The sequence below is a fragment of the Aquarana catesbeiana genome, linkage group LG03, assembly GCF_042186555.1.
Source record: "Aquarana catesbeiana isolate 2022-GZ linkage group LG03, ASM4218655v1, whole genome shotgun sequence".
NCBI lineage: Eukaryota > Metazoa > Chordata > Amphibia > Anura > Ranidae > Aquarana > Aquarana catesbeiana.
Window position 1 is genome coordinate 662,846,702 of NC_133326.1, and position 15,008 is coordinate 662,861,709.

A 15,008-nucleotide genomic window follows, 5' to 3' on the forward strand; every position below is an offset into this window, starting at 1 on the left:
TATGGGCCATGACGTGCCACACGAATTTAGCGCAAACGGCCCATATCGTTCGCAATTTGGCAAACGGGCGAACAGACGATGTGCGAGTCGAACATGGGTTCGACTCGAACATGAAGCTCATCACTAACTATGATAGTAAACAAGTCGTTTCACTGCCAGGCAGAGTGTTACATCATCACAGTTCCATGTAACTAAGGGAGGCAGAGCAATAAAGATAATTCAGATTTCTTACTTATGAAGGTTTTGGTGGAGGCCTGCTCACCCACTCCTGCGTCAAAAGGCTGCAGAGGAGGTGGCTGTAGTACCAGTCCTTGCGAGTGTCCGATTGACACCTACTCATTGATCAGGCTGTTAGGGGATGAGGGGAGTCCTCTGGATTCCCCAGCTATAAGGCCGCAGCACTCTGTTCCATGTCCAGACTCTTTCACGCCTCATGTTAGCTCTGCCTTCTCCCAGAAAGCCCTCTGTGGTAAGGTTCCTTCTCTACAGCAAAAGCTGCTGGATGCTGTAGTTCTCACTGTATAGATTACATTGAAACAGCCTGTGTTAAAGACTCCATTTCCCAGAGTTCCTTTTTGCTCCTACAGTCTTCCTTTGATTGGCTGACTTCATTCTGCCAATGAATTATTAGGGGAAAGGGCAGAGTGGGCTGTCTCTCCCGTGTCATGTCTGTGAGAAGAAAAGAAGGGATTGGGTGAAATCACTCTATAATGGTAAGATTATAAATAGGGGTGAGCTTTATGTTCGGGTTCGCCCGTTCGTCAAAAAACAAACATTATGATTTGGCCAATCATCATCGCAGTGCATTGCTGTATGATGATTGGCCAAAGCATGCACCATGACCTGCATACTTTGGCCAATCCCAGCTCCCTCCGCTAAGAGAGCCATATTGGCCAAAGGCAGGGTGCCTTTGGCCAATTATGGCTCAGGGGGACTAAGTCCACGCCCCACACTATATAAGGCTGCCTGCACGTTGGCCCTGTGTTGTGTGTTGTTGGCGTGGACGGAGAAAGAGTGTGATTTAGATTGAGCAGGCAGGCAGGTTATTCAGTTAGCTGCAGTGTATTTAATATACATATATACTGTCAGTCTCATATATATATATATATATATATATATATATATATATATATATATATATATATACTCTGCATCCGGTGTAGCTAGATCTGACTGCAGGCCATTCCTTTTTCTAATATACTTCAGGCAGGCAGGTTATTCAGTTATTGCAGTGTATTTAATATACAGTTGTATGCAAAAGTTTATGAACCCCTGACAATTTCCATAATTGTTGTCTATAAATATTTGGGTGTTTGGATCAGCAATTTCATTTTGATCTATCAAAATCCTGAAGGACAATATTTCAGTAGTGAAATGAGGTTTATTGGATTAACAGAAAATGCGCAATATGCATCAAAACGAAATTAGACAGGTGCATAAATTTGGGCACCCTTGTCATTTTGTTGATTTGAATACCTGTAACTACTTAGCACTGATAAATTGGAACACACAATTGGTTTGGTGAGCTCATTAAGCCTTGAACTTCATAGACAGGTGCATCCAATCATGAGAAAAAGTATTTAAGGTGGCCAATTGCAAGTTATTGTTCTCTTTGACTCTCCTCTGAAGAGTGGCAACATGGGGGCCTCAAAACAACTTTCAAATGATATGAAAACAAAGATTGTTCTACATTATGGTTTAGGAGAAGGCTACAAAAAGTTATCGCAGAGATATAAGCTGTCCACTGTGAGCTGTCCACTGTGAGGAACATAGCGAGGAAATGAAAGACCCCAGGCACAGTTCTTGTTAAAGCCAGAAGTGTCAGGCCACAGGTCCAAAGACCTACAACATCAACTTGCTGCGGATGGTGTCACTGTGTATCCTTCAACAATTCAGCTCACTTTGCACAGGGAGAAGCTGTAAGGGAGAGTGATGCGAAAGAAGCCTTTTCTGCACATATGCCACACACGGAGTTGCTTGAGGTTTGCAAATGCACAGTTGGACAAGCCAGCTTCATTTTGGAGTAAGGTGCTGTGGACTGATGAAACAAAGATTGAGTTATTTGGTCATAACAAGTAGCGTTATGCATGGCGGCAAAAGAACACAGCATTCCAAGAAAAACACTTGCTACCCACAGTAAAATTTGGTGGAGGTTCCATCATGCTGTGGGGCTGTGTGGCCAGTGCCGGTACTGGGAATCTGGTTAAAGTTAAGGGTCCACTCAATATCAGCAGATTTTTGAGAATAATGTTAAGGAATCAGTCGCAAAGTTGAAGTTACGCCGGGGCTGGATATTTCAACAAGACAACGACCCAAAACACTGCTCAAAATCTACTCGGGCATTTATGCAGAGGAACAAGTACAATGTTCTGGAATGGCCATCCCAGTCCCCAGACCTGAATATCATTGAACATCTGTGGGGTGATTTGAAGCGGGCTGTCCATGCTCGGCAACCATCAAACCTAACTGAACTGGAGATGTTTTGTAAGGAGGAATGGTCCATTCCAGAATGCAGACACTTAGTACAGGCTATAGGAAGTGTCTAGAGGCTGTTATTTCTGCTAAAGGAGGCTCTACTAAATATTGATGTGATTTTTCTGTTGAGGTGCCCAAATTTATGCACCTGTCTAATTTCATTTTGATGCATATTGCGCATTTTCTGTTAATCCAATAAACCTCATTTCACTACTGAAATATTACTGTGTCCTTCAGTTATTTGATAGATCAAAATGAAATTGCTGATCCAAACACCCAAATATTTATAAATGACAATCATGGAAATTGTCAGGGGTTCCTAAACTTTTGCATACGTGTATATATATATATATATATATATATATATATATATATATATATATATATATATATATATATATACAGTCAGTCTCGTATATATATATATATATATATATATATATATATATATATGTATATATATATACACACTACATCTGTATTGATAACATAGGGAGCAGCTTAAAAGCAGCCACCCTATTGCATCACACCCCAAAGCTAAGCAGGTGCAGGGCGCTGCTGACTCCCCGCATATTTTGAAAAGTTCTTTGGTGTGGGCCTTTTTTAACACGTGTGCAGCAGATCGCACCATTGCTGTTTGCAACCTATGTCTGAAGCATATCAAGCATGGCTAAAACAGCAGCCGCTTGGCACCACATGCTTGTCCAGACATATGACGACCTCCCATGCAGTCTGTTGGCAACAGCACTAAAAAGACCCACATCAAAGAACAAGGTGGACTTCTCCTTGCTCCTCATCAGCTGGGATCTCCAACCTCACTATACCTCCAATCCTCTCATAAACCTGCACTGAGAGGAATGAAGGTATAGAAATAGGTGTCCCAAGTACTTGCGGACAATCTGCTAGTGGTACACCAACATCTGATTTTTGCAGGCAAATTTCCCTACCCCAGTTGCTAAACCGTCGAAAGAAATTCGGTCCCAGCCATCCACATGCTCAGTGTCTGAATGCTAGCTTGGCCAAATTGCTAGCACTGCAACTGCTGCCTTTTCAGCTGGTAGACTCTGCCCCTTTCATGAATTTGTGGAAAGTGCGGTACCTCAGTGGCAGGTTCCCAAATGTCATTTCTTTTCACGGAAGGCCATTCAGGCTCTCTATCAGCATGTGGAAGGCAATGTCATGGCCTCGTTGGACAGGGCGGTCAGCAGTAAGGTGCATATTACCACTGACTCATGGTCCAGCAGGCATGGACAGGGACATTATCTTTCTTTCACGGTGCACTGGGTAACTCTGCTGGCAGCTGGGAAGGATGCAGGACAGGGTTCAGTATTGTTGGAGCTTGTTCTGCCACCACACCTCCAAAATGCTAGTGGTGATTCTGCCACAGCTCTCTTCTCCACCCCTTCCTCTTCTTCTTCCTCTATGGCCTCTTCCTCTGCCAATTTGTCCTCTGAACCAGCAGTGCTCTGTAGGCATTCAAGGGGCTACGCAAGCACTCAGGCAAAAAGATGCCATGTGGTGTTTGAGTTGGTCTGCTTAGGGGACAGGAGCCACACTGGGGCAGAGATTCTGTCAGCTCTGCAGGGGCAGGCTCAGAGGTGGTTGACGCCACACCAGCTTCAGCCAGGAATAGTTGTATGTGACAATAGCACCAACCTCCTCTCCGCCCTCCGACAGGGACACTTGACTCATGTTCCCTGTTTGGCTCATGTCCTGAATTTAGTGGTGCAGCGGTTCTTAAGCAGGTACCCAGGCTTACAGGATCTTCTGAGGCAGGCCAGGAAAGTCTGTGGTCATTTCCGCCGGTCATATATTGCCAGTGCTTGGCTGGCTTACCTTCAAAGGGAACGCAACCTGCCCAAGAACTGCCTTATCTGTGACATGCCCACAAGGTGGAACTCAACATTGGCAATGCTGCAGCAGCTGCACGTGCAGTAGAAGGCCATCAATGAGTACCTGTGTGAGCATGGCACCAGGACAGGGTCAGGGGAGCTCGGCTTTTCTTCCCAACGCCAGTGGCTACTGATCAAGGATGCATGCACTGTCCTGTCACCATTTGAGGAGGCCACCAGGATGGTGAGCAGTGACAGTGCATGCATCAGTGATACTGTCCCTCTTGTCTTCCTGTTGGAGCACACGCTTCATGGAATAATGGACTGGGCACTTGAGGCAGAACAGCGGGAGGAAGTGGAGGACTTCCTTACCTCTCAAGGCCCCCTTTATTCAAATAGTATTCCTGCGGGCCCACTGATCACACAGGAAGAAGAAGAGGAGGAGGAGGAGGATTGTGTCAGCATGTAGGTGGAGGATAACACTCAGCATCAGCAGCAGTCTTCAAGGGATTGTTTTAAGCCCCCAGAAACCCATGGACTTGTACGTGGCTGGGAGGAGGTGGTTGCGGATCATGTGATTCTTAGTAACCCAGAGGACTCAGGATCGAATGCCTCTTCAAACTTACACTGCATGGCCTCCCTGATCCTGCAAAGCCTGCGAAAGGACCCTAGGATTCGTGGTATCAAGGAGAGGGATCATTACTCTCTGGCAAACCTTCTTGATCCACGTTACAAGGGTAAGGTTGCAGAACTTATCCAGCCTTTGCAGAGGGAGCAGAGGATGAAACATTTTCAGGAGGCCTTGCCGAAAGGTTTGTGCAATGCGTTTCCAGAGCAAGGGAGATTACAATTTCCTGGTGCTGGACAACTTGTTGTTTAGGCTTTGTTCAATCACAGAAAGAGCGGTGGAGAAGATGGTGGGCTGACCGATGCCTTCAGACAATTCTTCAGTCCTCAGTGCCAAGGTCTGATCGGTTCCAACAACCATCGCCAGTGTCTGAATTACATGGTGCAGGAATATCTAGGGGCAAGATCAGACTTGGAGACCTTTCCAACAGAACATCCACTGGGTTACTGGGTCTTGAGGATGAACCACTGGCCAGAGCTTGCTCAATATGCAATTGAGCTACTGGCCTGTCCTGCATCCAGTGTTATTTCTGAACGCACATTCAGTGCTGCTGGAGGCTTTGTAACAGATCACAGATTGCGCCTGTCCACAGACTCTGTTGATCAGCTCACATTCATAAAAATTAAACAGTCTTGTATCACCAGCTACCAAGCACCTGATGCTGATGTAACCGATTGATTTTTGGATGTGGGATCCCTTGAAGACTGCCTATGCTAACTGACTATCCTATTATGCTGAGTGACTATCCTATTCCTCCTCAATCTTCATGATGATAGCTTCTAAGAATATTTTTGGTTCAGGGCACCACCACCACTGCCTAAGGCCCAATTTTTCTGCCCCTGTTTAACAGGGGCATGTAATTACAGTTTTTTATTAAATATTTCACAGCAGGGCTCGTTCCTGCGCTCAACAATAGTATCTGTGAGGGGTTGCAGTGTTGTGGCACCACCACCACTTCCTAAGGCCCAATTTTTCTGCCCCTGTTTAACAGGGGCATGTAATTACAATTTTTACTCTAATATTTCACAGCAGGGCTCGTTCCTGCGCTCAACAATTGTATCTGTGAGGGGTTGCAGTGTTGTGGCACCACCACCACTTCCTAAGGCCCAATTTTTCTGCCCCTGTTTACCAGGGGCATGTAATTACAATTTTTGCTCTAATATTTCACAGCAGGGCTCATTCCTGCGCTCAATAAGAGAATCTGTGAGGGGTTACAGTGTTGTGGCACCACCACCACTGCCTAAGGCCCAATTTTTCTTCCCCTTTTAAAAGGGGCATAATTACAATTTTTGATCTAATATTTCACAGCAGGGCCCGTTCCTGCACTCAACAAGAGTATCTGTGAGGCTTTACAGTGTTGTGCCACCACCACCACCGACTAAGGCCCAATTTTTCTGCCCCTGTTTGACAGTGGCATGCAATTGCAATTCTTGATATAATATTTCAGAGCAGGGCCCGTTCCTGCACCCACCAAGAGTAACTGTGAGGGCTTACAGTGTTGTGGCACCACCACCAAAGGCCCAATTTTGCTGCCCCTGTTTAACAGGGGCATGTAATTACAATTCTTGATATAATATTTCACAGCAGGGCCTGTTCCAGCGCCCACCATGAGTAACTGTGAGGGCTTACAGTGTTCTGGTACCACCACTGCCTAAGGCCCAATTTTTCTGCCCCTGTTCAGCAGGGGCATGTAATTACAATTTTTGCTCTAATATTTCACAGCAGGGCTCGTTCTCGTGCTCAAAAAGAGAAAATCTGTAAGGGCTTACAGTGTTGTGGCACCACCACCACTGCCTAAGGCCCAATTTTTCTGCCCCTGCTTTACAGGGGCGTGTAATTACAACTTTTGATCCAATATTTCACAGCAGGGCTCGTTCCTGCGTGCAACAATAGAATCTGTGAGGGGTTACAGTGTTGTGGCACCACCACTGCCTAAGGGCCATTTTTTCTGCCCCTGCTTTACAGGGGCGTGTAATTACAATTTTTGATCTAATATTTCACAGCAGGGCCCGTTCCTGCACCCACCAAGAGTAACTGTGAGGGCTTACAGTGTTGTGGCACCACCACCACCAAAGGCCCAATTTTTCTGCCCCTGTTTAACAGTGGCATGTAATTACAATTCTTGATATAATATTTCAGAGCAGGGCCCGTTCCTGCACCCACCAAGAGTAACTGTGAGGGCTTACAGTGTTGTGGCACCACCACCACCACCAAAGGCCCAATTTTTCTGCCCCTGTTTAACAGGGGCATGTATTTACAATTCTTGATATAATATCTCACAGCAGGGCCTGTTCCAGCGCCCACCAAGAGTAACTGTGAGGGCTTACAGTGTTCTGGTACCACCAACACCTAAGGCCCAATTTTCCACAGAGTGTATGCGGCAGGCCGTATAGTATATACAGGCGGTCCCCTATTTTCAAACATCCGACTTACAAAAGACTTTACTTACAAACGTAGAGAGACAACAGGAAGTGAGAAGAAATCTACCCCTAGGAAGGGAAATTCTCTCCTGTATGAGTTAATATGGAAAAAAGGTGTCTCCACTGATGCTTTATCATCAATCCTTGTTTCCCTAATAACCCAAAATTTTCAAAATTCAATTGTCATTGGGACAGAAGGGGAGGTGAAATCTTCTGGGGCACAGACAGCAAAACAAATGTTACAGGGGTGATAACCCTTCCCTATATTATACAAAAAGCTTAAAAATAGATTTTTGGGCTGCAGCTACACTTAAAAAATTTGCCTGTTCCAAATTACAAACAGATTCAACTTAACAACAAACCTACAGTCGCTATCTTGTTTGTAACCCAGGGACCGCTTGTGTACTGCTGTTCAGAGTATATAGGGCCTGCGGGCCCTACACCTTTTTTTTTTATTTAGGTGCGGGGTTCCCCTTAATATCCATACCAGACCCAAAGGACCCAGAAATGGGCTGGGGGGGCAACATTGCATTACAGCTGAAAGCAGTTTTAAATTACTTTTTTCCTTTAGAAATGTCATTTTGTGCAGGGACTGTTCTAAACACGGGAAAAATGTGCCACTTTACAGCATATTATAGACACCCCCCCAGGCACGATATTTAAAGGAATATTATGCTTTTATTGTTTCACTTTAAGCATTCTTAAAATCACCGCTCCCGTTTTTAAAATTTTTTTTGCATTGATACATGTCCCTTGGGGCAGGACCCGGGTCCCCAAACACTTTTTATGACAATAACTTGCATATTAGCCTTTAAAATTAGCACTTTTGATTTTTCACATTCGAGACCCATAGACTTTAACTGTGTTCCCACAAATTTTTTGTCTGTTCGCATGTTCTGCCGCGAACCGAACAGGGGGGGTGTTCGGCTCATCCCTACTCTTATATATAGCATATAATATGGCAAACAAGATAGCATGTTTGCTGGGATCAGAGTTTTTGTGTATGTTTTACTTAGAATTGGATGGTAGGTTTGGCTTTAGACACTGAAATGTCACTCCTCTTGCCCATTTAAGCACCAAAAGATGTATTCTTCTTCAATTATATGGTGGACCATTGGAATAGTTAAGTTAGTGTTTCTCCTGATGTAAAATTAAGTAGGGCATGGCCTAACTCCAGGCCAAGATGGACGCTTAGACCGAACTCTCCAGCACATAGGAGCAGCTAACCTGTGCCTCAGGACTAATAACACTTACCCCAACATGGGAAAGGGTGACCGGAGCTCCTCATCTACCCAGGAACCACAGGAGTCAAGCCAGCAACATTTTAATAACATCCCCGCGATGTTCCGAACATCGCAGGGTGAAGGCCTCAAAGCCTCGCCTAAACCTCCCGTCTCGCTCGGCGGCTCCAGCCCTGCAACGGACGGCGCGAACGGCGCCCACAACCCTGCAATGCAAGCAGGACTGCCTGCACAGCAATCACAAGCCCTTTGCCTGGCAGACCTACAAGCAGTAGCCCTAGATATAAAAGCAACCCTAGCTGCAGCCATCACAGACCTCAAAACCAACATACAGGGTGTAGCAGCAAGGATGGGATCAGTGGAGCAGGCCACAGCACGTCATGCAGAAGCCATCAAACAGGTACAGAAAACTTCAGATATGCACTTATCTCATATTATTGAAATTCATTGTCACTTAGAGGACCTCGATAATAGAGGAAGACGACACAATATAAGAATCAGAGGGGTCCCAGAATTAGCAGATCAAAACCCAATAGAACAGACTGCTGCAACAATCTTCAATGATCTGTTAGACAGACCCCCAGACTCTCCCATTGTTTTTGAAAGGATTCACAGAGCCCTCAGACCCGAGAGGAAGGGACAATGATCCCCCTAGAGACATTATATGTTGCTTGGTAAACTTCCCTCTGAAAGAAGCCATTCTAAAAAAAGCAAGGGAGAAAAACAGAGTCCTATTTAATGGAAATGAAATTAAGCTATACCAAGATCTGTCAAATATCACATTACAGCAACGCAGAGCCCTGCGTCCGATTCTTGATCAATTGCATACCAGAGGAATACCGTATAGATGGAAGTTCCCATTCTGTCTATCAGCCTCATGGAGAGGCCACACAGTACTGCTACACAGACCCGACGATCTTCAATCATTCTGCGAAACATTGAATATCCCTTCAATTGAGGTCCCAGAATGGTACAATTTGTTCATGATAAATGACACATGGATTGAAGTAACCAACAACTACACTCCCAGAGCTCAAAGAAACCGGGATCGACGTCGCAGATCGGCATCAGCTCAACATAACGGAAGAGGACTAAACCAAGGAAGCCCTGGAATCTCACCACTCAGACGCAGAGACCGCATGGATCGTCAGGATCAAATGAACACCTGAACTCTAACTGCCTATAGTTGATATGGTTGTCACCCTGTGCCCACACAATCATATGCAACTAGTTTACATCAATACGTCTCTATATTATTCAGAGGAAACAGAAACAAGAAGACTAACAGACTTCTATCCAACCACAGAGATTTAAGATTAAATTTAAAAAGTTGACTGTTTGCTTTTACCCCTCCCCCTGTATTTACTTTCTATCCATTTACTACGATACATACCCCAAACAAGGCAAGTATACTACACTCAAGAATACTCGATCATCCACAACCCCTTTGGGAAAAATCATTATCTCAACAGTATGATGAATAAGCCTGATTTATGGGAAGACTCTTGTAAGTACTGTAATTTCTGATTCTATTCTGCTACTCGGGGAATCTAAAAAAAATATGAATACAATATTCATAACTTCGGTTACCCAGTACCAGACATGCTTTACAATCTAAAAATTACAATATCTACATGCACTGGATTCCCCAGAAAACAAGCAAAACTTTAAGTGAGCATAACCGGAGTTGGAACTGAAATATGCTCTATTATAAAACTATAAGGGAAATTATTAGTTGCTTTTGATATAGTTCACGGATCCAAGCTAAAGTTACGTTTACATTGTTCAGTCATAGTTTAAGTTACTATTACTATATTTCGTTAAGCGATCAAACTTAATATAGAAGAAAGGTATCAAGGTGGAACATAATAAATGTCTTCAAAAATTCAACGTTAAAGGTAATCAATACAAAGATACTCAACCGTTCCCTCAAATAGCCCATTGGGAAATGTATAATATAGCTAGACAAAACCTCCTCAATCAGTCAGGATGCATCAAACATATTAAAACAACATATAATTGATTTGACCACCATCATGCTTTTCATATATATCTGATGTAAATATAAATGCAAGTATTTACTGTTATTGGATCTGCTCAATAGAAGGTTAAACAGTTGCTTAATCATTATGGTATAACTTACTAAAACTTATATTTTTGCATATGATATGCATTATATTTCTTTAACTTACAAGAAGTATATATTCCTTAATACAATGGATCCCGCTAGTGGCCGAAATGCATAACTGTAAAAGATGGCCTCACTAATTTCTGACCTAATTAAATCTACTCAATCCTGAAAGCTCGATATATCTAATTAAGACATGGGTTTATGTATTACCACATATACATACAGAATTTCTTTACACCCTAGCCCACAAAGTATAATAGACAATATTTAACCTAATACGGTATCCTTTATGAAATTTAATGTAATATACCTGATTCCTGAAATATTAGAACATCATTATATGCTAGCTGCTTCAAAGTGCTAGAAAATAGAAACAAGATAGAAAGGACTGATCTATCTCTTTCTGCTTAATAAAAATAGAAAGAGAAAAAGAGAAACACTATAAGAATTCATCTTGCCCTACTTAGACCTCAAACCCACACAAAGGGTAGAATCCTTTTTTACCCTTTGACCCTACCGAATCCCTTTTTTATAGGGTAGACTAGCTGGTCTAACCTACTTCCAGAACATCTATCCCCCCCACTCCCAGTGTTTTTTTTTTTTTTACCCCCCCCCCCCAACCTTGTGTATTCTTCTCAGATTAAAACAAAGACGAACAGATATAACACTCTAACTTTTTAAAATACAGATCCTTATTACAACATCAACATCTTAGAGTTCATTATTTTGAAAGGCTTAAAAATTACCTCCAAAATGCCTATCCAAAAACAACAAACCATTTCATCAACAATAAAAATACTTTCAGTAAATGCTAAAGGACTCAACATACCAGAAAAAAGAACTAAATTTCTTAATGAATTCCATAAACAGAAAGCAAATATCATTTGCATACAGGAAACTCACTTTAAATCTCACAAAATTCCAAAAATACAAGACAAAAGATTTCCAACAGCTTTTCACGCCACCAATCGAGAAGAGAAAACTAAAGGAGTGTCAATACTGATATCTAAACAAACACCAATCCAGATTCATGATACAATGCTAGATCCTGGGGAAGATACTTATTTTTGAAAGGAAATATAGGGCCTCACCCCATTACAATAGCAAATATTTATGCCCCCAATTCAAAACAGGTAGCTTTCTTTCGCAAGATAAAAGATCTGTTAACGACCTTCACATCAGGCATTCTTATCCTTGGAGGAGATTTCAATATTCCTTTAAATCCCCTCATAGACACCTCAAGTGGCACATCAAGCCTCCCTTATAGAGCACTGAAACAAATCAAAATTCAACTACAGGAACTAATGCTGCACGACGCCTGGAGAACTCTAAGCCCTCAATCTAAAGACTACACTTATTTCTCTTCTGTCCATCAAATATACTCTAGAATCGACTACTTTTTTCTTTCACAACCTGACCTCGATTTACTGACAAATTCCACAATCGAAACCATGACTTTATCCGATCATCACCCGATCACCTTGACATTGACTTTCCCAATGAAAAAGACTATAACTAAAACTTAGAGACTTAACACCACCATACTAAAAGATCCCACAGATGTACTACATTTTAATGTTTTAATGATACATTAAAAGAATACTTCTCAAAAAATGAAAATGATGAGACATCCGTAATCACACAATGGGAGGCGCACAAATGCGTCATTAGGGGAGAATTTATCAGGAAACTGGCCAGTCTAAAGAAAGAACAACAATCCAAAATAAGATTATTGATAGACCAAATCCACAAACTAGAAATAATACACAAAAGAACTGTTGCACTCTCAACATTCGAAGAATTAACAAAAGCAAGAACACTACTATCAAAAGAAATTAACATGAAAACTAAAAGACAATATATCTTAAGACATAAGATATATTATGAACAAGGAAACAAGAGTGGGAAATTATTAGCAAAAGCAGTTCAAAATAAGAAAGTGGCTTCAACAATACATCAAATAAGAGATAAACAAGGTACACCACACTTGTACAGTTCGAAAATTATTATCAATCCTTATACAACATTCCTTCCAATTCCATGTGCCCACATAACACAGACAAAAGAACAAAACTCATTCAAGATTTCCTAGAGAAACATAGCCCCCTCAAATAGCAGAAAATACAGCCCAAGAACTTGAAGCCCCTATATCAGGCCCGGAATTTGACAAAGCTATAAAGGATATGAAAATAGGCAAAGCCCCAGGCCCGGATGGACTACCCTTACAATATTATAAGACATTCACCTACATACTTAAGCCAAGATTTTTGAAAACCTTCCAATCACTACACACTGAACAACAGCCCCCAAAACAACTATTAGAAGCGCAAAATAACTGTGATTCCCAAAGAAGTCAAAGATACAAATCAGGTTACTAACTACAGACCAATTTCACTAATCAATGTTGACGTAAAAATATATGCCAAAATATTAGCTAATAGACTTCTACCTTTATTAACCTCCCTCATCTCTTTGGATCAAGTGGGATTTGTCCCAGGTAGAGAAGGACGAGACAACACAATCAAAGCATTAAACATAAATCATTGGTTAACATCCAATAAGAAACAGGGATTCTTTCTCTCCCTAGATGCTGAGAAGGCGTTCGACAGAGTGGCCTGGGACTTCATTGACGCAGTATTAAAACATATAGGAATTCTTCCTCAAATGAGATCATACATCAGAGCATTATATTCAAACCCAACAGCACGAGTTCGTGTCAACGGCCACCTTTCGAACGCCTTCCACTTACATAACGGTACTAGACAGGAATGCCCCTTTATCTCCACTTTTGTTCGTCCTCACACTAGAACCACTACTAAATAAAATCAGATCCAATCCTGATATTAGGGGAATAGAAATCCAAAATCATACGTATAAAGTCGCAGCTTTTGCGGATGACATGCTTCTCTTCCTCTCAGAACCCCACATCTCTATACCCAATCTTGTACAAGACCTAGAACACTATCAATTATTTTTTTTTTTTAACAGATTACAATTATAGACAGTAATCTTTGCCATACAGTTATATATATTCTTTCAAGATTCATTATACAAAAAAGTATGACAAAATAAAATTTATTCATTTGCGATGAGATTAAACAGTGAGATATCTATGTGGATTTAATGGAGGAAGCTCAGGATGCCTTCTATCAGCTCCGATCACCTCAGTTGGGTTCAGACTGTGTCCGGAGGAGAGAGTTGGCACCCTCTATTTTGCGTAATATCCTGTCTTTTCTTTTTGTGGTAAATGAAAGTAATGGATACAGGTAGCACACTTTGAGTAGGATATCTCTAGAGTAATGTAAACTGAGGTAAATGGTAGGAGAGAGGGGAGATAAAATAAAATGTAGAAGGGGGGAAAGGATGAAGGTTGGAAGGGCCTAGAAAAGATAAGGGGGGGGGGGGAAGAGAGGTTGGTATGTTCCAGATCCTCTCCGGCTTCCATCTTCAAGTTTGTTAGGATATTTTGAAGACTTATTTGGGCGATGTAGAATTCGAAAAGGCTAATTTTCTGGATATTAGAAGAACTGTTTTGGGTAATTGAAGTAAGGCAGTTGTGCAATTATTAAGGTGTGTGAGCAGTGTTTATTATTTCGAGGGGTTATTTAGTTTACCAAATTCAGAAGATGATTGGAAGTGGAGCCAGCAACTCCATTTTTGGGTGAATTTAGCTGGATTTTCTTGAGCAATATGGATTAGTTCTTCCATTTCTGATATTTTTCGGATTCTAGCAAACCATTCTCTTAAGGTGGGTGTTTGTGGGGAGTTCCAGTGTATGCATTTATCATGTGCATTGCAAGTGATTTGTGGTATTTTTTATGTGGTAGAGGGGAGAGGTGAAGTAAGAATTGGGCTGGGGAAAGTTCAAGTTCATAGGATGTGACTTGTGAAGTGATTCTATGTATCTCCCTCCAGAAAGTTTGTATCAAAGGGCAAGACCACCAAATGTGTAATAGAGTTCCCTCGTCTGCATGACATCTCCAACAATTTGCAGATGTCGCAGGATAAATTTTGTGTAGTAGGGAGGGAGTACGGTACCACCGTGAGAAAATGTTGAAACCATTTTCTTGTGTAGTAACGTTTTTTGATCCTTTATGTATGTTGAGGAAAGATTGTTCCCATTAAATCGCCGAGGGTGAGATAGAGAGGTCTTTTTCCCATTAACCAGAACCAGGCTATGTTCTGGTTAGTCTGCATGTTTGTGAAAAGGAGATTGTGAGTTATAGAGATTAAGTGTGATTGGGCGCTAGTTTGGTTACATATTGATTCAAAAGGGGTGAA